This window comes from Ammodytes marinus (assembly GCF_949987685.1).
Source record: "Ammodytes marinus genome assembly, chromosome: 11".
NCBI classification, from domain to species: domain Eukaryota; kingdom Metazoa; phylum Chordata; class Actinopteri; order Uranoscopiformes; family Ammodytidae; genus Ammodytes; species Ammodytes marinus.
The window spans coordinates 15,039,258-15,060,007 of NC_137215.1; positions in this window are offsets into that span (position 1 = coordinate 15,039,258).

Sequence of the window (20,750 nt, forward strand, 5' to 3'; positions counted from 1 at the left end):
AAAAAGTGTCTTCACAATGGAGAGGATGACAATTTGATTTTGCTATAACTCCCCAACCGAACATCGCACATTCAAAAACTTGACATCCACTTGTTTGGTACATTGAGCTGCATCTTTCTATCTAACGTAGTTTTGCGAATGTCATCCATAGGGGGCGCCAAAACCACAAAAAGCAAAGGAAACGCGTTTGGGGCTATAACTTCCACACCGAACATCCCACAGTCAAACACTTAATATCCACAGATGCCCACAAGTCAGCTGCATCTTTCTACATAACACAGTTTTGCGAATGTCATCCATAGGGGGCACCAAAACCGCAAAAAGCAAAGAAAACGCGTTTGGGGCTATAACTCCCACACAGAACATCCCACATTCAAAAACTTTACATCCCCGGATTCCGTGAAGCGAGGGGCCGGCGCCGCGGACGACGACGCCCGATCCCGAGTCGCGTGGGAGGCTTGGCCCCCGTTCACAACTGCTTGCAGTTCTAGTTATGCTTATTATTATTTGGCGCCCCTAAAAGTGGTGCTGCAGCCCAAACCATAAAGTTTGAAGACAAGCCACTTGTCGGGCTTATCCAGGTCCGTGATGTGTACGCAGACACAAAAATTCAGACATGCCAACCACTAGGTGGCGCTACAACAAAGAAAAACGCGTTTTGGGCTATAACTTCCACACCGAAAGTCCGACAGTCAAAAACTTTATATCCACAGATGCCCACAAGTCAGCTGCATCTTTTGGGATAGGCCACGCCCATTTGCGTATATATAGATTTTTTGCTACATCGCAAAAACTGTGTCAGTCACCAAAACATACTCCTCCTACAGTTTTCGCCCGATTTGGACGAAACCAAAAGCATTATGCTCTACTAACTCCCACGAACAAAAATTGGATAAAGATTTTTTCTACGACCATCGGAAGACCAAACGGTAGCGCTTCAAACATTCGCGCAAATCCCTTCAAAAAAAAAAAAAAAAGGGATTTTCTTGAAACTCAAGGGAGACTATCATGGGGCATACCTGACTCTATACAGAAAATCTGGCCAAGAAAGTCCTATGTATGCCGGACTTATTAAACAAATTAGTTTTGCACTTTTACTTCCTGTTTTGAACTATTTGGCGGGAAAATTCAAAACAGTGGAGAGGTTGCCAATTTGATTTTGCTCATAACTCCCCAACCAAACATCGCACATTCAAAAACTTGACATCCACTTGTTTGGTACATTGAGCTGCATCTTTCTATCTAACGCAGTTTCGCGAATGTCATCCATAGGGGGCGCCAAAACCACAAAAAGCAAAAAAAACGCGTTTGGGGCTATAACTTCCACACCAAAAGTCTGACAGTCAAAAACTTTACATCCACAGATGCCCACGAGTCAGCTGCATCTTTTGAGATAGGCCACGCCCATTTGCGTATGGCATTTTTTTTCGCTACATCGCAAAAACTGTGTCAGTCACCAAAACACACACCTCCTACAGTTTTACCCCGATTTGGACGAAACCAAAAGCATTATGCTCTACCGACTACCACGAGCAAATGTTGACTAAATAATTTCTCGACGACCGTCGGAAGACCAAACGGTAGCGCTTTAAAGATTTGCACATTAGCTACCTTGTACCAAACTGCTCCTAAATCCAAAACAATTAATCCTATTAACACCAAACTTCACACATGTTTGTCCTATGGTTGGTTCTACTTTCTCCTTAAATTGCTCCAAAAGGGGGCGCCAAACACACACTTCAGCATCTTTCTCTGCCATTTCCTCGCCTTTTGGTCTATAACTCCCGAACCGAACATCCCACATTCAAAAACTTTACATCCCCGGATTCCGTGAAGCGAGGGGCCGGCGCCGCGGACGACGACGCCCGATCCCGAGTCGCACGGGACGGCTTGGCCCCCGTCCACAACTGCTTGCAGTTCTAGTTCCTATTATTTTTCTCCGCGTAAAAGTGGTGCTGCAGCCCAAACCGTAAAGGGTTGGGACATGCCACTTCCAGGGCATATTCAGGTCCGTACCCCGTACGCAGACAAAAAAAATCAGACATCCCGGCCAGTAGGTGGCGCTACAACAAAGGAAAAGGCGTTTTGGGCTATAACTTCCGCACCGAAAGTCCGACAGTCGAAAACTTTATATCCACAGATGCCCACAAGTCAGTTGCATCTTTTGAGATAGGCCACGCCCATTTGCGATAGGATAAATTTTTTGCTACGTCGCAAAAACTGTGTCAGTCACCAAAACATACTCCTCCTACAGTTTTTGCCCGATTTGGACGAAACCAAAAGCATTATGCTTTACCAACTCCCACGAGCAAAAGTGGGTCAAATAGTTTTTCTACGACCATTGGAAGACCAAACGGTAGCGCTTTAAAGATTCGCGAAAATTCCTTAAAAAAAAAAAAAAAGGGGATTTTCTTGAAACTGAAGGGAGACTATCATGGGGCATACCTGAGCCTATGGCGAAAATATGGGCAAGAAATTCCTATGTGGGCCGGACTTATTAAAAAAAAGAATTTTTCAATTTTTTTGCCTGTTTTCGCCATTTTCTAAGTCTTTAGGCGGGAAAATGGGAAAATTCAAAAAAGTCTCTTTACAATGGAGAGGTTGACAATTTGATTTTGCTATAACTCCCCAACCGAACATCGCACATTCAAAAACTTGACATCCACTTGTTTGGTACATTGAGCTGCATCTTTCTATCTAACGTAGTTTTGCGAATGCCATCCATAGGGGGCGCCAAAACCAGAAAAAGCAAAGAAAACGCGTTTGGGGCTATAACTCCCACACCGAACATCGCACATTCAAAAACTTTACATCTCCGGATTCCGTGAAGCGAGGGGCCGGCGCCGCAGACGACAACGCCCGATCCCGAGTCGCGTGGGAGGCTTGGCCCCCGTTCACAACTGCTTGCAGTTCTAGTTCTTATTATTATTATTTGGAGTCGTGTAGAAGTGGTGCTGCAGCCCAAACCAGAAAGTGTGAAGACATGCCACTTGTCGGGCTTATCCAGGTCCGTGCCTGGTACGCAGACACAAAAATTCAGACATGCCAACCACTAGGTGGCGCTACAGCAAAGGACAACGCGTTTGGGGCTATAACTTCCACACCGAAAGTCCGACAGTCAAAAACTTTATATCCACAGATGCCCACAAGTCAGCTGCATCTTTTGGGATAGGCCACGCCCATTTGCGTAGAGAAAGATTTTTTGCTACATCGCAAAAACTGTGTCAGTCACCAAAACATACTCCTCCTACAGTTTTTATCCGATTCGGACGAAACCAAAAGCATTATGCTCTACCGACTCCCACGAGCAAAAGTTGGATAAAGAAATTTGCTACGACCATCGGAAGACCAAACGGTAGCGCTTTAAATATTTCTTGATTAGCTACGTTTTACGTAAACATTTATAAATCCAAAATCATAAGTCGGATCAAGTCGAAATTCTAAACATATGTTGGGGCTACCCTTAATTGCGTTCAATAAAAAATTTGGAGAATTTCGCCATAAGGGGGCGCCATAAACGAGGAAATTTTATATCTGCTAATTGGCCAAAGGAATTTTCTTAAAACTCACGGGAAACCATCAAGGGGCATACCCGAGTCTATATAAAAAATATGGCCAAGAAATAGTAATGTTTAAGGGACTTTTTAATACAATTAGATTTTTTTTTTTCCGTCTAAGAAAAAAGGCGGGAATGCTAGCATGTCCATTGACATTACATTGTGCAATTAGCTCCGGCCGCCATTTTGTCAAGGCTGACAATCTGCTTTTGCTCATAACTCGCCAACCACACATCGCACATTAAAAAACTTGACATCCACTTGTTTGGTACATTGAGCTGCATCTTTCTATCTAACGCAGTTTTGCGAATGTCATCCATAGAGGGCGCCAAAACCACAAACACTTTGTCAGTCACCAAAACACACACCTCCTACAGTTTTTGCCCGATATAACTTCCACACCGAACATCCCACAGTCAAAAACTTCACATCCCCGGATTCCGTGAAGCGAGGGGCCGGCGCCGCGGACGACGACGCCCGATCCCGAGTCGCGCGGGACGGCTTGGCCCCCGTCCACAACTGCTTGCAGTTCTAGTTATTATTCTTCCACCTGTAAAAGTGGTGCTGCAGCCCAAACCGTAAAGGGTTGGGACATGCCACTTGCATGACTAGATCCAGGTCCGTGCCTGGTACGCAGACAAAAAAATTCAGACATGCCGGCCACTAGGTGGCGCTACAAAACAAGGAAAACGTGTATAACTTCCACACCGAAAGTCCGACAGTCAAAAACTTTATATCCACAGATGCCCACAAGTCAGCTGCATCTTTTGAGATAGGCCACGCCCATTTCCGTATATATACATTTTTCGCTACGTCGCAAAAACTGTGTCAGTCACCAAAACATACTCCTCCTACAGTTTTTGCCCGATTTGGACGAAACCAAAAGCATTATGCTCTACCGACTCCCACGAGCAAAAGTTGGTCAAATAATTTTTCTACGACCTTCGGAAGACCAAACGCTAGCGCTTTAAAGATTCGATTTTTCGATATGGATCATTTCTTCTTCTTTTTATTTAAAATGGTGCTGCAGCCCAAACCGTAAAAGGCTGGGACATGCCACTTGCATGACTAGATCCAGGTCCGTGCCTGGTACGCAGACGAAAAAATTCAGACATCCCGGCCACTAGGTGGCGCTACAACAATGGAAAACGCGTTTGAGGCTATAACTCCCACACAGAACGTCCGACAGTCAAAACCTTTATATCCACAGATGCCCACAAGTCAGCTGCATCTTTTGAGATAGGCCACGCCCATTTGCGATAGGATACATTTTTTGCTACGTTGCAAAAACTGTGTCAGTCACCAAAACATACTTCTCCTACAGTTTTCGCCCGATTTGGAAGAAACCAAAAGCATTATGCTCTAATGACTCCCACGAGCAAAAGTTGGTCAAATAATTTTTCTACGACCATCGGAAGACCAAACGGTAGCGCTTTAAAGATTCGCCGATTAGCTTCCTTGTAATACCTTGTACGTAAGTGATCATAAATCCAAAACTATACATCGTATCAAGACAATATTTTAGAAATATGGTCGTACTGTCCTAATGAACATCCTCAAAAAAAATTGGAAAATTTCGCCAAAAGGGGGCGCCAAAAACACAAAAAGTATACATCTCCTTATCCACTTGAGCATCTTTCTCTGCAATTTTTTTGCCTTTTGGTCTATAACTCCCAAACCGAACATCCCACATTCTAAAACTTGACATCCACTTGTTCGGTACATTGAGCTGCATCTTTCCATCTAACATAGTTTTGCGGATGTCATCCATAGGGGGCGCCAAAACCACAAAAAGCTAAGAAAACGCCTGTGGGGCTATAACTCCCACACCAAACATCACACATTCAAAAACTTGACATCCACTTGTTCGGTACATTGAGCTGCATCTTTCTATATAACACAGTTTTGCGAATGTCATCCATAGGGGGCACCAAAACCACAAAAAGCAAAGAAAACGCGTTTGGGGCTATAACTCCCACACCGAACATCGCACATTCAAAAACTTTACATCCCCGGATTCCGTGAAGCGAGGGGCCGGCGCCGCGGACGACGACGCCCGATCCCGAGTCGCGTGGGAGGCTTGGCCCCCGTTCACAACTGCTTGCAGTTCTAGTTATTATTATTATTCCTATTCCTTACGTACAAGTGGTGCTGCAGCCCAAACCGTAAAGGGTTGGGACATGCCACTTGCATCACTAGTTCACACCCCCGGTCTCTCAGCATACAAAAAAATTCAGACATGCCGGCCACTAGGTGGCGCTACAACAAAGGAAAAGGCGTTTTGGGCTATAACTTCCGCACCGAAAGGCCGACAGTCAAAACCTTTATATCCACAGATGCCCACAAGTCAGCTGCATCTTTTGAGATAGGCCACGCCCATTTGCGATAGGATAAATATTTTTCTACGTCGCAAAAACTGTGTCAGTCACCAAAACATACTCCTCCTACAGTTTTCGCCCGATTTGGACGAAACCAAAAGCATTACGCTCTCCTGACTCCCACGAGCAAAAGTGGGTCAAATAGTTTTTCTACGACCATCGGAAGACCAAACAGTAGCGCTTGAAAGATTCGCGAAAATTCCTTAAAAAAAAAAAAAAAGGGGATTTTCTTGAAACTGAAGGGAGACTATCATGGGGCATACCTGAGCCTATGGAAAAAATATGGGCTAGAAATTTCTATGTGGGCCGGACTTATTAAAAAAAAGAGTTTTTCAATTTTTTTGCCTGTTTTCGCCATTTTCTAAGTCTTTAGGCGGGAAAATGGGAAAATTCAAAAAAGTGTCTTTACAATGGAGAGGATGACAATTTGATTTTGCTATAACTCCCCAACCGAACATCGCACATTCAAAAACTTGACATCCACTTGTTTGGTACATTGAGCTGCATCTTTCTATCTAACGTAGTTTTGCGAATGTCATCCATAGGGGGCGCCAAAACCACAAAAAGCAAAGAAAACGCGTTTGGGGCTATAACTCCCACACCGAACATCGCACATTAAAAAACTTTACATCTCCGGATTCCGTGAAGCGAGGGGCCGGCGCCGCGGACAACGACGCCCGATCCCGAGTCACGTGGGAGGCTTGGCCCCCGTTCACAACTGCTTGCAGTTCTAGTTAGGGGGCCAAGCCCGAGCAGGAGCTGGGACCGCGTTTTGCACAGCAACGCGGTTCCCAAGCCCTGCGGGGCAGGGAACCCTATTGTTTTAGTAAGGATTATTATTTGTAGTCACCTAAAACTGTGTCCACAGGCCAAACCGTAAAGGGTGCAGACATGCCAATTGCATGACTAGATCCAGGTCCGGGCCGTGTACGCATACAAAACTATTCAGACATGCCGGCCACTAGGTGGCGCTACACCAAAGAAAACGCGTTTGGGGCCATAACTCCCACACCGAAACTCCCACAGTCAAAAACTTTATATCCACATATTCACTGGAGTCAGCTGCATCTTTTGGCATAGGCCACGCCCATTTGCGATATTATAGATTTTTCGCAAAATCGCGAAAACTGAAAAACATATTTTTCGCTACTCCTCCCACAATTTTTGGACAATTGACACCAAAGTTTGCACAGCACATCTACCGACCCACACGGAAAGAAATCATGCTAATGCATTTTGATCCGACCATGGATAGAGAAACGGTAGCGTTTTAAATATTTGTTGATTAGCTACGTTTTACGTAGAAATTCATAAATCCAAAATCATAAGTCGGATCAAGTTCAAATTTTAGACATATGTTGGGGCTACCCTTAATTACGTTCAAAAAAAAAATTGGAAATTTTCGCCATAAGGGGGCGCCATAAACTAGGGAATTTTATATCTCCTAATTGGCCAAAGGAATTTTCTTAAAACTCACGGGAAACCATCAACGGGCGTACCCGAGTCTATATGAAAAATATGGCCAAGAAATAGTAATGTTTACGGGACTTTTTAATAAAATTAGATTTTTTCTTTTCCGTCAAAGAAAAAAGGCGGGAATGTTAGCATGTCCATTGACATTACATTGTGCAATTAGCTCCGGCGGCCATTTTGTCAAGGCTGACAATCTGCTTTTGCTCATAACTCGCCAACCAAACATCGCACTTTAAAAAACTTGACATCCACTTGTTCTGTGAATTGAGCTGCATTGTTCTACCGTGGCACTTTCGCGAAATTCATCCGTAAACAGCGATACCTATACAACTCCCGCACCGAACATCCCACGGTCAAAAACTTTACATCCACGGATTCCGTGGAGTGAGCGGCCGGCGCGGCGGTTGACGACGAGTTGCGTCGGAGGCTTGGCCCCCGGTAAAAACTGCTTGCAGTTCTAGTTATTATTATTATTCCTATTCCTTACGTAAAAGTGGTGCTGCAGCCCAAACCGTAAAGGGTTGGGACATGCCACTTGCATCACTAGTTCAGAGCCCCGGTCTCTCAGCATACAAAAAAATTCAGACATCCCGGCCACTAGGTGGCGCTACAACAAAGGAAAACGCGTTTTGGGCTATAACTTCCGCACCGAAAGTCCGACAGTCAAAAACTTTATATCCACAGATGCCCACAAGTCAGCTGCATCTTTTGAGATAGGCCACGCCCATTTGCGATAGGATAGATTTTTTGCTACATCGCAAAAACTGTGTCAGTCACCAAAACATACTCCTCCTACAGTTTTCGCCCGATTTGGACGAAACCAAAAGCATTATGCTCTACCGACTCCCACGAGCAAAAGTAAGATAAATAATTTTTCTACGACCGTCGGAAGACGAAACGGTAGCGCTTCAAACATTCGCGCAAATCTCTTAAAAAAATAAAATAAAGGGATTTTCTTGAAACTCAAGGGACACTATCATGGGGCATACCTGAGCCTATGGCAAAAATATGGGCAAGAAATTCCTATGTGGGCCGGACTTATTAAAAAAAATAGTTTTTCAATTTTTTTGCCTGTTTTCGCCATTTCCTAAGTCTTTAGGCGGGAAAATGGGAAAATTCAAAAAACTGTCTTTACAATGGAGAGGTTGACAATTTGATTTTGCTATAACTCCCCAACCAAACATCGCACATTCAAAAACTTGACATCCACTTCTTCGGTACATTGAGCAACATCTTTCTATCAAACACAGTTTTGCAAATGTCATCCATAGGGGGCGCCAAACCACAAAAAGCAAAGAAAACGCGTTTGGGGCTATAACTTCCACACCAAACATCCCACAGTCAAACACTTTATATCCACAGATGCCCACAAGTCAGCTGCATCTTTCTACATAACACAGTTTTGCGAATGTCATCCATAGGGGGCACCAAAACCGCAAAAAGCAAAGAAAACGCGTTTGGGGCTATAACTCCCACACCGAACATCCCACATTCAAAAACTTTACATCCCCGGATTCCGTGAAGCGAGGGGCCGGCGCTGCGGACGACGACGTCCAATCCCGAGTCGCGTGGGAGGCTTGGCCCCCGTTCACAACTGCTTGCAGTTCTAGTTGTGTCTGTAATCACATGAATAAAGTAAAGCAGCAACTTGCCACATACTGGTTAAGGTCCACTCCCTTTGATATGTTTACATGCACTTTGAAACACTTTATCTGAAGGATGTGAATAAACTATTCAATAGCTATCTCTTCTAACTGTTGGTGTATTATAATATATTTAAAAATGATGACCCCAACAGTAATATGTGCGCTCTTGCTGAAATATAACACAACTGTTTGTTCAGGCAGTGGACCGCAAGTGAAAGCTGACAAAAAAATACAATTTTATGTAAATGTAATACACAATGGAGGTGGAACAAATTGCAGTTGGCAACTAGGACCTGCAATAGTTAGATTTGTCACATGCTTAGACACAAGAAAGACAGTGTTTATATGTACAGCCATACCTCTCCTATGCTGCCACACATAATAGTCTATATATATTTTTGGTACCATAACAACATGGTATATTTCCTCCTCTTAAGGATATTAGGAAATGTTATGACTGCATAAACCTGTTTCTAACCTATGTGAGCAATCCTGAAAACATTGCAGAAATATTCCTGCGGTTTCTTTAGATTAATACACAATGGAGGTGGAACAAATTGCAGTTGGCAACTAGGACCTGCAATAGTTAGATTTGTCACATGCTTAGACACAAGAAAGACAGTGTTTATATGTACAGCCATACCTCTCCTATGCTGCCACACATAATAGTCTATATATATTTTTGGTACCATAACAACATGGTATATTTCCTCCTCTTAAGGATATTAGGAAATGTTATGACTGCATAAACCTGTTTCTAACCTATGTGAGCAATCCTGAAAACATTGCAGAAATATTCCTGCGGTTTCTTTAGATATGGCCCAATATGGTTTTAAATTATTGAGTGGTTCTATATAGGTTCTGCAGTCCATCCAAATATCTCACATAATACAGAGGTATCCAGCTAGGCCTGCTTTGTACCCTCCAGTCACTTCACTAACGGGTTACCTCAGGCCTTTGCAGAAGTTTGGTATACTTTAGGATATGTCAAACTGTTAAGAAGTATATTTAGATACTAATTAGAGACAAACAGTCATTTTAAAGTTAATTTTCTTTCATGTTGCCTCTGACGAATGATGTATTATTATAAGCAGGATGGGATTAGAACAGATCCTTCACAAGAAAAGCAAAAATTGCAGCAAATGTGTATTTAATAGGGTTTTAATTCCTTATGATTATTCATTGGTTGCCAAATCCTATTGATGTTTGTGTTTTATCTCCAAATTACTTTAATGAATATTAAATACACTTATCAAATGTGCCATTGCTATGATCAAACTGGTTAGTGTGGCTACCTTTACATATTTAAAAAGGTAGCCAACTCAATAATTAACTTTAATTCACCATTTACACCTGGTTTTATGTTGCTTTCCCTTACCCTAGAAAGCTAAACGTAACATCAGGTCTGACAAGGTTCGAGTAGCCTACCTGCCGGAACAGATTGTGTTGATAAATGATCAATCAAAACATTACTAAAAATAAACCAGGAAGTGCTCCTTAACACTTGCTAATCCTGCAATGTGGTGAAGTTAGTTTTATATTGGATACATACATCCATGAAGAATACATTGCTGATGAACATATGTCGAATATCCAACATAAAACTAACTTCACCACGGTCCCGGATAGCGAGCCGTCAGAGGCACTTCCTGGTTTATTTTTAGTATGTTTCTGATTCTAAAATGACATAATGTAGAGTCCAACATAACATGGTAAATAAACAAGTCTCAACAAGCACACAGGAGCGTTTAGTGATGTTGTAACGTTTAACTTTTGACCTGCTCCCCTCGACTACCAGTGTTTGAGCTAATCTAACCTTGATGGGTGACCTATGCCCATTTCTTCATCAGTAATGCAAACACAGTTACATGAAAGGTTTCTGTTGCCTTTTCTTGAGCCGGAGAGTGAGGTAAAAAGATAAAAAGTTACATAAAAATGTTGATCCATCCCATTTTCTTCAATATATAATTTTTAACTCTTGATGAAGTGTCCTTCCTGTTTAAAAGTCAATAGTTATGATACTGAGCAACATTTTGATGATGAAAGTCAATGATACACAACATTACCAGTTAAGAGCTTTACATCTGATAAAAATTACATATCTGGACCACACCTCTTTTTAACTGGATTTCTACATAAAAGTAGCCTGGAAATCCAGACCCTGATATCTTGAACGATAGAGGGTCTGGCCACGATCAATAGTAATTTCCAACTCAAGGGGCGGCTCCTACTCGTGCATTTCAAATGCCACTGCACGCAGTTGGATAGCACTACAACCAATCAGAGCGATGCACAAGGTGACGTAAGCCCCTTTCGTTTCGCGAACAGCTGTTAAACTGTTAAATTAAACGTTTGCCGTTGCCGGTCGGCAAAACAGAACATTCCACTTACTTGCTAATGAAAGATTTGAGTGCCGTCTTCCAAATCGTTAAGGGTCGAGGCCAAAGCAGTCTCAAACTCACACAACATATCCGCAGCCATCTTTGATGTTTACTATCACGGCTTCGACGTCGCTGTCGTCATCCGGTTACGTCCTCCCCAGAGTACCATATAAAGGGCTCTGGCGCGCCCATATTAGATAGAACCAATTGAAACCATAGCCAGATTTCTGGTCTTCTTGATAAAGCTTCAACGGAGCGTGTCCAGACCAACACGCGCAGCAAATTTAATTTGCCAGCGCCTAGTGGCAGGTCTGGGAATGCCAGGCTAACATAAAAGCTCATTCTGTTTGAAAAGACAACAAAGTAACATTCTGTATGAAGTCTGAATGAGCTTACTGCTAAAAGCTAAAAATGAGGATTTATTTGTTAGACAACGTAGGAAATATTTAAATAAACAGTATCCATGTTGTGACACAATTATGTGATCCTCAAATAATCTCTCTTTCACATATTATCAAAACTTCATCTATCAATGCCCCCCCCCCCCCCCCCCCACTAGCTCACATCTTAAGCAGGGACAGCACCAGTGGCAGGGGTTCTTAAAAGAAAGAGAACTGACCCCAGCTCAGGTGCACACCAGTCTATTTGTGTCCTCCATAATGATCTATATCCCATGCCTTATTCCAGTGACTAGACACAGGCGATAAATCCTGGTTAAACTTTGTCCTTCCTCTTTTCACTGCGAGACAGGGGTGCATGATGGACTGTGTCTCTCTACCATACAGTCCTCTACCCAACCCTATCCCTCCCTCATTTACTTCATATGGCCCCTTACTTCATCCATCCCTCTTTCTCTATCCCTCACCCCTTGCCTTTTCCAACCCTCTCTCCATGCTTCACTTGCCCACTCATCTCTTTCTCTTGCCAACTTGTCTTTCTAAAAGCCCTCTTTATCTCTTTGCCTCCCATCTTGCCTCCATTTGCCCCCTCCCTTACCATCTCTTTATCTTTCAAATAGCAAGAGGTGGTGTGGTTACAATCCAGGCATCTTATCCCCTTACAACACAATCACGTCCTTCTTCATTTTCTCCCTCCTCTTATTCAGTCTGTACAGTCCCGGACTAAAGTCTTGTCACTTATCGATTTTGTAAAAACAACAGTTTATAACTTGACTTTTAATTAATCCATACTTCCATCTCTACATCAAAGTTCCTCAAGGCGAAGAAGATCAAGGTGCTCCAGGACTGGCCAGCCCAGTCACCAGACATGAACATCATTGAGCATGTCTGGGGTAGAATGAAAGAGGAAGCATGGAAGACCAACCAAATAATCTTGATGAACTCTGGGAGGCATGTAAGACTGCTTTCTTTGCTATTCCTGATGACTTCATCAATAAATTGTATGAATCATTGTCAAACCGCATGGATGCAGTCATTCAAGCTCATGGAAGTCATACAAGACATTAAAAATGGATCTCACAGCACTACTACTTAATTCACTGATGGTTTGCAACATATTTTTGTATTTGAAGTAAATTATTCATTCAATGTTCACATTACTCTCTGTAGGCGACAACACTTTTGTCCTGCCAACATTTGACCTTTCTGTGTTCATTAAATGATCAATATTTCTTCAGTGAAGCAAATTAATTTTAGTTTATTAAACATAATTTGGGAAGGTTTTAGCTTTCATATGAGCCATTTCTAAAACCAATGGATTAATTAAAAGTCAGGTTATAAGCTGTTGTTTCTACAAAATCGATAAGTGACAAGACTTTTGTCCGGGACTGTATACTGACATCAACCCTCAAAGAAATGAATCTCATATATTCCAAATCCTCTGCCTGCCGTCTGTCCATCCAGCCATCCAGCCATCCCACCACTCATCCATCAATATTCAAGTAAACTACTGATGACATGAGAAATGAAAGCAGATGAAGGCAAAAAGTTGTTTCCTTAATAATGCATTATCTTATGATCACAAGAACAAGCACAAATGCAACCAGTCACATCAATATTAGTGAGAACTGGCAACAATTAAATAAATGTATAAATGGTAGCATCAAGCCAACTTTACCAACCACAGCCGGTTTTAAGATATATTCAAAAACAAATTAAGTCAACATACTGTAAAACTTATTGCTTCATCCCATAAAAATAGTCTGTCAGTCTTTGGAAAGAACTCTGCTAAACTAGACCTTCTCTCTTCAGACATATTTTTATGCGATTTTGCTGCAAGGCATTTAGCGCTGTTATAATCACAGAAACTGACGTGAGATCTCCCTTCTCCTTTTCTTCCTACTCCTTTTTTCTTGCCGTTTTCTTTTCCCCTGCCTCTATTGCTAATAAGCTAGCAGACACAACAAAACAAACTTTGGCCATGGTCCAGGCTGGTGAAGGAGAAGATATGTCCGTGTAACAAATGACAAAGTGTCAACACCAGGAAATAGCTTAGCTGGTCGTGTGTGTGTGTGTGTGTGTGTGTGTGTGTGTGTGTGTGTGTGTGTGTGTGTGTGTGTGTGTGTGTTTCAGTTGGTGGAAACATTCTGATACGCTTGATTACGTTTTAGCCAGAGAGAGAGAGAGAGCGAGAGAGAGAGAGAGGATGAAGGAGAGTCAAAACAAAAAAACCCAGATCTGATGACAGTGTTATCCTCAGTTCACTTGGATCTACAATTTGGGATTTTAGTCAGACAGCTCACCTTTGCTCTCATCTGTACAAAATGCAATTTATGACCCCTGGACCAAGTCAAGCCGTCAAAGAACATTTCAAAAAATAGACCTGGGCATCAATCACACCACTCAGATGAAAAAGATGGGGGTTTATAGATCTGAGGTCTCTGCCCAACAGCGATGAAGCACCCAATTTTTCTTTGTTTGTTGCTAAAGCCTAATGGAGCAAAGGGAAAGACCATCGAGATGCATAAATCTGCATTGACAATGTTTGCTACTGCCCCGTTAACACTGCAGACAGAATGTTTCTATTTTGATGAAGCCATTAGCAGACAGTCATCTGGACTTAGTTAAAGTGAAACTTATTATTTCCTGGAGGTTAATTCACTAGTAATATGCACCCAGTACTGCAATATGTTTTTCTTCAAATACCAGTTTTTTCTTCTGAATGAGAGTATGTGTAGGGGTTCCTCTGTTCATCACGGATTGTTTTAAAGGTTAGTTTTAAGCTTTGTAGAAAACAACCTGTGATTTAAGAAATGTACAATGAAATGGCTCCAATGTAAAGGTCCAGAAGACATTTGAATGAAATACCCATCAGTGGGTTGTTTATTGTGTGACATTAAAGCTGGGGTATGTGATTTCTGATTGGTCAAAGTTAACATGAGCTGTACACTTCCACCAATCAGATTTGAGGCTCCGATTCTCTGTTCTTATTGGCTGTTGGGATTGTCCATTCACTTTGGCACGACTTTGTTGGTGTCAGGGAGGGACCATATGAGGGACCAAAGAGAACACGTGGAGCGGTTGAGGTATTTGGATTTGAATCTCTATCCCAACTGCCATTTTCTCCCCAAATCCTCCACCCCAGCTTTAATATGTTACCTAAGTAAATGTTGTTGGATAAAAAAATTCAATCCAATCCAACATAGATAATGGAGGAATAAAGGACGACGGGAGGAGAGAGTGATTGAAAAAATCAGAAGCAAATTGAGAGAGGGAGAAAGAGATTGGGCCTTAGCCAGCTTTAATTGTGTTGAATTATTCAACTGCTGGAAGAACCACTGGAGCACTCCTTTTCCCTGTGTGGGTGTGTAGGTGTATTTGCGCTGTGTGCACGTTGTGTGTGAGCACGGGCCAGTGTCATGACTATATTTGTATACTCTGTGTGTGTGAGAGGAGGAACTCTGTGTGTTTCCCTCATGGAATTTGTGGTATACTGTCAGTGTCTTCCAGAGGCAGCTACTCACTCTTCATTAATACAAGCTGCATGAGCTTCATGTGTCAGGTTACATTACACACACACACACACACACACACACACACACACACACACACACACACACACACACACACACACACACACAGACTTACATACGTCAACAGGCATTGCCTTGTGCCCGCTGGCAGGCCGGACAGCCTCACGTTGATACACAAACAAACAGAAGCACACAAACACACACTGATATGTGCTATGTGCGGTCAGGGTCTTTATTAGTCATCTCCCATTGATCAACTGCCTGCTGCACTTGCCCTTCAAAGCCAACTTAACCTAGGTTCCCCATCCGTCTCTGTCTAGCCATCTCTCCACCTCTACATTTCTTGGACGTTAACATGGTTTCCGTTTCTCATCCGTCAACGGAGCTAGCATGAGCCTCTCAGTCTCTGCCAGCACCTCTCACTCTGTCCAAACATAATCAACTATGTGCTGCTCTTAATATCAGAAATTACAAAAGCAACAGCGACTAGAAACCACAAAAAAATATTTCATAAAGACCTGTTACAACATTTCATCATTTGAAAGATTTTCTTCCACTGAAAAACAGTTGATTGTTGAGTTTGAAGCAGTGAATTAATTGGCATCGTCTCAACTGCAGGGTTGGGAGTGTCCAGGAGAGCGACTGCAGATGATGTAGCAGCTTCAATGTTGAGCAGTTCACAACCTCAGATACACTGGTTTGAGTGCCAAATGGGTCAAAGTCAGTCCCTCCAAGTCTAAGTCATGAGCTTAAATTAGTAAAACGATGTGAATGAACATTTAAGTGGGAAAGTTTGAAGTTGTTTTAGTGTGTTGTGTAAACAAGAAAGAAAGAGCTCAGGCCAGTTCCTCCCTCACACATGATCTTTGGCACAGAACAGACACCGGCTGAAGAACAAACGTTCACCACACAACAGCCAAGCTAAATTAAATGTTATGTCATGGAGCTAATATCACGTTTGTCGGTGAAAGTGATGGTCAGTGACGGTTGAAAATGAGAAGCTGCCCACCTGCCTGTTTTGTACACATTGCTCTTTTCCAAACAGAAAGGTAGACATGTATTTGCATGTGAGCTCAGAACATATTGGTAGCCTATCCAGGTGTGTCAGAAGCCAGATGGTGTGCCTCAAACAATTCCTGTCAAAATCAAGTTTTTCAATGCCATGGATCTCACCACAACAGTGTACCTGTATTACCTGTATTTAAAATCAAAAGCAACTCAGAAAGAAAATACATTGTTCTGAAGTTCTGATCTTTCTATAATTCGTTAAAAAAGGACTATAAGTGCAATTTTTTGTCACTTCAGTTGTTTGTTCAGACAACCGTGATATGCCAGTTGTACTGTGTTTACATTCTCTCTTGTTATTGCACTTCAGTAACAATGACATGCTTACAATGAGATGTCATATTGCATACTATACTGCATGTCTATTGTGTTTGTATTACATATTTTCCCATGGCCTCAATCTCTGGTCTCTTTCTCTCTTGATTTCTTTTCGAGGTACAAATGGAACCTTCTTATGAGACACGGAGTGACATAAGCACATGAATAATTTGTATGTAATATCCCTTCTCCTCTCAGCAATATAAACATGCTTTCCCTCAGTGTCTCACCTATCCCGATCCCCCTATTCTCTGTCATTTTTCTCCCGTCTCCTCCCCACACAATCACAATTGCTCTTTTCCCCCCTCTCTGTCGCTCCATCCTTTCTTTTCCTCTCAGAGTTCACTAAACAGGCTTCAAGTGAAAATGGAAGTGGTTTATCACTCAGGTCCATTATGTTAGCATTCAGTAGAAAGGGCCAAAGGACACCATGATTAATTGAGTAGGCTTATGCATGTGTATGTGTGTGTGTGTGTGTGTGTGGGTCTATGTTGTGATATTTAAATATTACAATATGCATCACTTGTATTGCAGGCTACAGTGTGTTTGTATACGCTTTGATGTATTGTATTCATTAGATTGCAGCTTAATTGTAAATGTTAGAGTCTGAAGAAACCATGATCACAGGTTTAATTTCCACACGACTGGATGAACATTGAATGCGTAAGAATATACTGAGCCGGCACATATTGTCTTGCAGCGATTCCACATTTGCCCTTTGTCCACAAGTGTGCCAAAGTGTAGGAAATGTTTCTTCATAGTGATACAACGTCCCGCGAAACAATGAAAGAGTTGTCAAAGTGGTTAAATTTTTTTTTAGTAGACTCAAAGTGTTAAAATACATTTCAGGTTAGGGTTTTTTCACATACAGTATAGTGTGAGAGAAAATCAATTAGTTTCATAAAATGCCCATGAGACGGGCAGCATTTATATAATACAGTTTGACATTTCAAAATAAAAGCCCTTTTTATTAACTGTTTAAGGTATTAGATAAGATTATCATTGTTATGGATTAAAGCATATGCATACTGTACAGATAACACATACATTGCTGCTAATTAACAGCCAGTGTATCTTTATAGAGATACCTTTTTGCTTTCTTATGATGTAGAAAATAAAAGTTATGCAGATCTCTGAACCAAAGTTTTCTCAGCAAAGATCTGATTGCTCGCAGCCTGCAGCAGGTTTGCAAATCATAAAACAAATTATTTATAGAAGGTATAGAAGAAACTCCAAAATGTACTTTAGGCAAAGACGTTTTAGAAGCATATGCTCACTAAAAATACATTGAATGAGCTCAGGCAAGTGTGAATCTTTCCATTCAAAGTGATAGGAAGTACATTTCTGCAGTCTGGCAGTTTCAGTTCTCTGCTACTCAGTTTTTCAGTTCAGAAGTTGAGGGTATATATCATAATCTATTATGAGAGTCAATACATTTAAATATGAGCAAAATAGAGATTCTAATGGTATTCTGAGTAGCTCGAACCTCTGAGACTTACACTTTAGTCCAGGCGCTCGCTGTTTTCTTTTTGTCTTCGTCAGGGGATTTGTCAGTCTTCTCAGTTTTTTCAAGTGTCACTGAGGACATAGGGAGGTGAGAAAGACAAATGTAGGCAGAGGAGACTGTAGAGGGACGGAGAGGTTGATGGATGAATCTAGTGGGTTCTGTGTCTGTTGGAAACACTCTCAGAGTGATGTGTGAGGAAGAGATGAAGTTACAACATCTTTTTTTTAAAGGCAGACAGTGCAATAATTCTTTATTTTGGTGAAAAGACAAGCTGTAGAATGGATGGATAAATGAATCATTGTAATGGATAGTGATGTGTTTGCGTTTCGCCAAAATACATTACCTGTATTAGCCACAAACATAGCTGTGTACAGCACCATTGTCAAATTTGACATGGACTTCTGCTTCTAAAGGGGTTGTTAATGTCAGCCGGGTGTCCATCTTCTTCTCGTCTCTTCTGGCACTACAGTAGTTATCCAGCAGTTTAGTTTGAACTTTGGGTTTTGGACATGTCAAAATGTCTCATATAGTGTGAGTGTATCTTTAGAACCAACTCCATACTTCATATAAGAGTATACTTTAAGAGCATTATATTAGTCACACACTACTACTGACAATCACATTTTACACAGGTGAACACACCACATACTTACTGTAAAACTTGCTTTGGATTATTATGTATGGAGTTCGTAATTATATCAAATCTTCTTTTTCCTCCTCTCACTTCCTGGCCCTCATATTATCATTCTCCTGCTCCTTATACTCTGCCTTCCTCCCATTCTCTTTGTTTGTCTCCTTCTAAACTAGCCCCTCAAGATTGATGCTCGCAGAACACACTCGTGGTGGTGTTGACTGCTTATATCATTTGATATTGAAGTCAATCTTGCCCACCGACACCGAAGTAGCCACGGCAGTCCAGTTATTTTGACAAGTCTAATGGACATTTTTATGGAAATCTAGTGGCGGGCTGAATGAATGCGAGGGCTGATTAGAGTCAAAGGTGGAGATATGCATATCGTTATGGATGGAGGGATGGGGGCACGTGTTGTGCAATGTGGCAAAGGAAAAAGCTAGGGGTTAAAGAGGCAGCGAGAAGAGTGAGGGTGAGACCGAGGGGAAGAGAAAGCTTTTTGCAACCTGCCACCAGAGAGATCACAGTTTTTCTGCTCAGAGGGCCTTCACTCGTCAGGGAGAACAGCTTTGTGTGTTTTGAGTGTGTGTGCAACCCAACTAAGCCTCAACATGTAAGCACCACCGGGAATGCCTTCCACTCTCCTGTCTTTTTCTGCACTCATCCCTAAATGTTTGTCTTTCTTCTTCTTTCTTAGTCTTTTTGCCCAAGCCTCATCCCTCTCTTTTCTTTCATTCCCTATTCATTTGTTATTCCCTTCTGTGTCTTTCCCCCATTTCATTGCAGTTGCCCTCCTTTTTTTAAAAAAGAGTATTGAGTTGTCTGTTGTTTTTTTTTCTCTTTTTTTCTTACGTACCAATGCCATTAGGTCCATATCCTCTCCCATTGCACCTCTGTTTCCCTGACAGGCTGTGAACACTCCACCTTTACTGTCAATAATGGATTAACCAACATGCAAAAAGGAGTATGATGTAGAAGGAAAAGGATGGGATAAATAAAAGAAATGTTTTTTTTTCCAGTAATAACTGCCACAAAAAAAGAGAAATTGCAGGAAACTAAACTGTTGAATATTTTGAATATGTCACCCTAAGTAGACTAATGTCAGGTAACTGTTTCTAACCAGCTTTATGTGACTCAGTCGGTGTTACGGACGGCCATACCAGGCTCGTTAACCGGCCAGTAAACATGAAATAAACCACAATGAAACCATGAATCAACGTTTAAATCATAAGGTAATTTATTAAACCAATCCCACAACTCAACTCAATCCGGAGGCTGCAAAAGAAAAAGGGTAAACGGGAGGAAGCCTGGGGCAGCCACAGTTGGAATACAGTATTACTAAACTAAACTTTTCCCCGGCCCCTCTAAAACTACGGTCAAAGTAAAATAACACAACCTAGCAGCCCCCCATTAACTAAACCATAACACTAAAGAAACAACAAGCAACCGCAGCAGGTCAGCAGCCGAGCCGTCATCCAGTCAGTCAGAGACCGAGACCGGCACAGGCCACGTCTTTAAGCCCCAGGAGCACCTGCCGCCAATCAGGCCTCAGGACACCTGGGAGAGAGAGAGAGAGAGAGAGTGTGGAGGAGCAAGAGGAGGGAGGAGCAGAAAGGTGGGAGCGCGTAACAGTCTGCAATATTCACCAAACATTAAAAACATCAACAAACTCACGGAACGCATAAGGAAACTCGGCACGGAGGGTCGTGGCACTTCAAGAGATGGGAATGAGGCACACTGTGACAGGCAGACAGATGGATAGACATGCAGGCAGACATGGCACAAAATTGGTTGGTGGGAGGCAAGAATTGACTCAGACTGGGTCAGGTCCAACAGGACATTGCTAAGACAAATTGCATATAT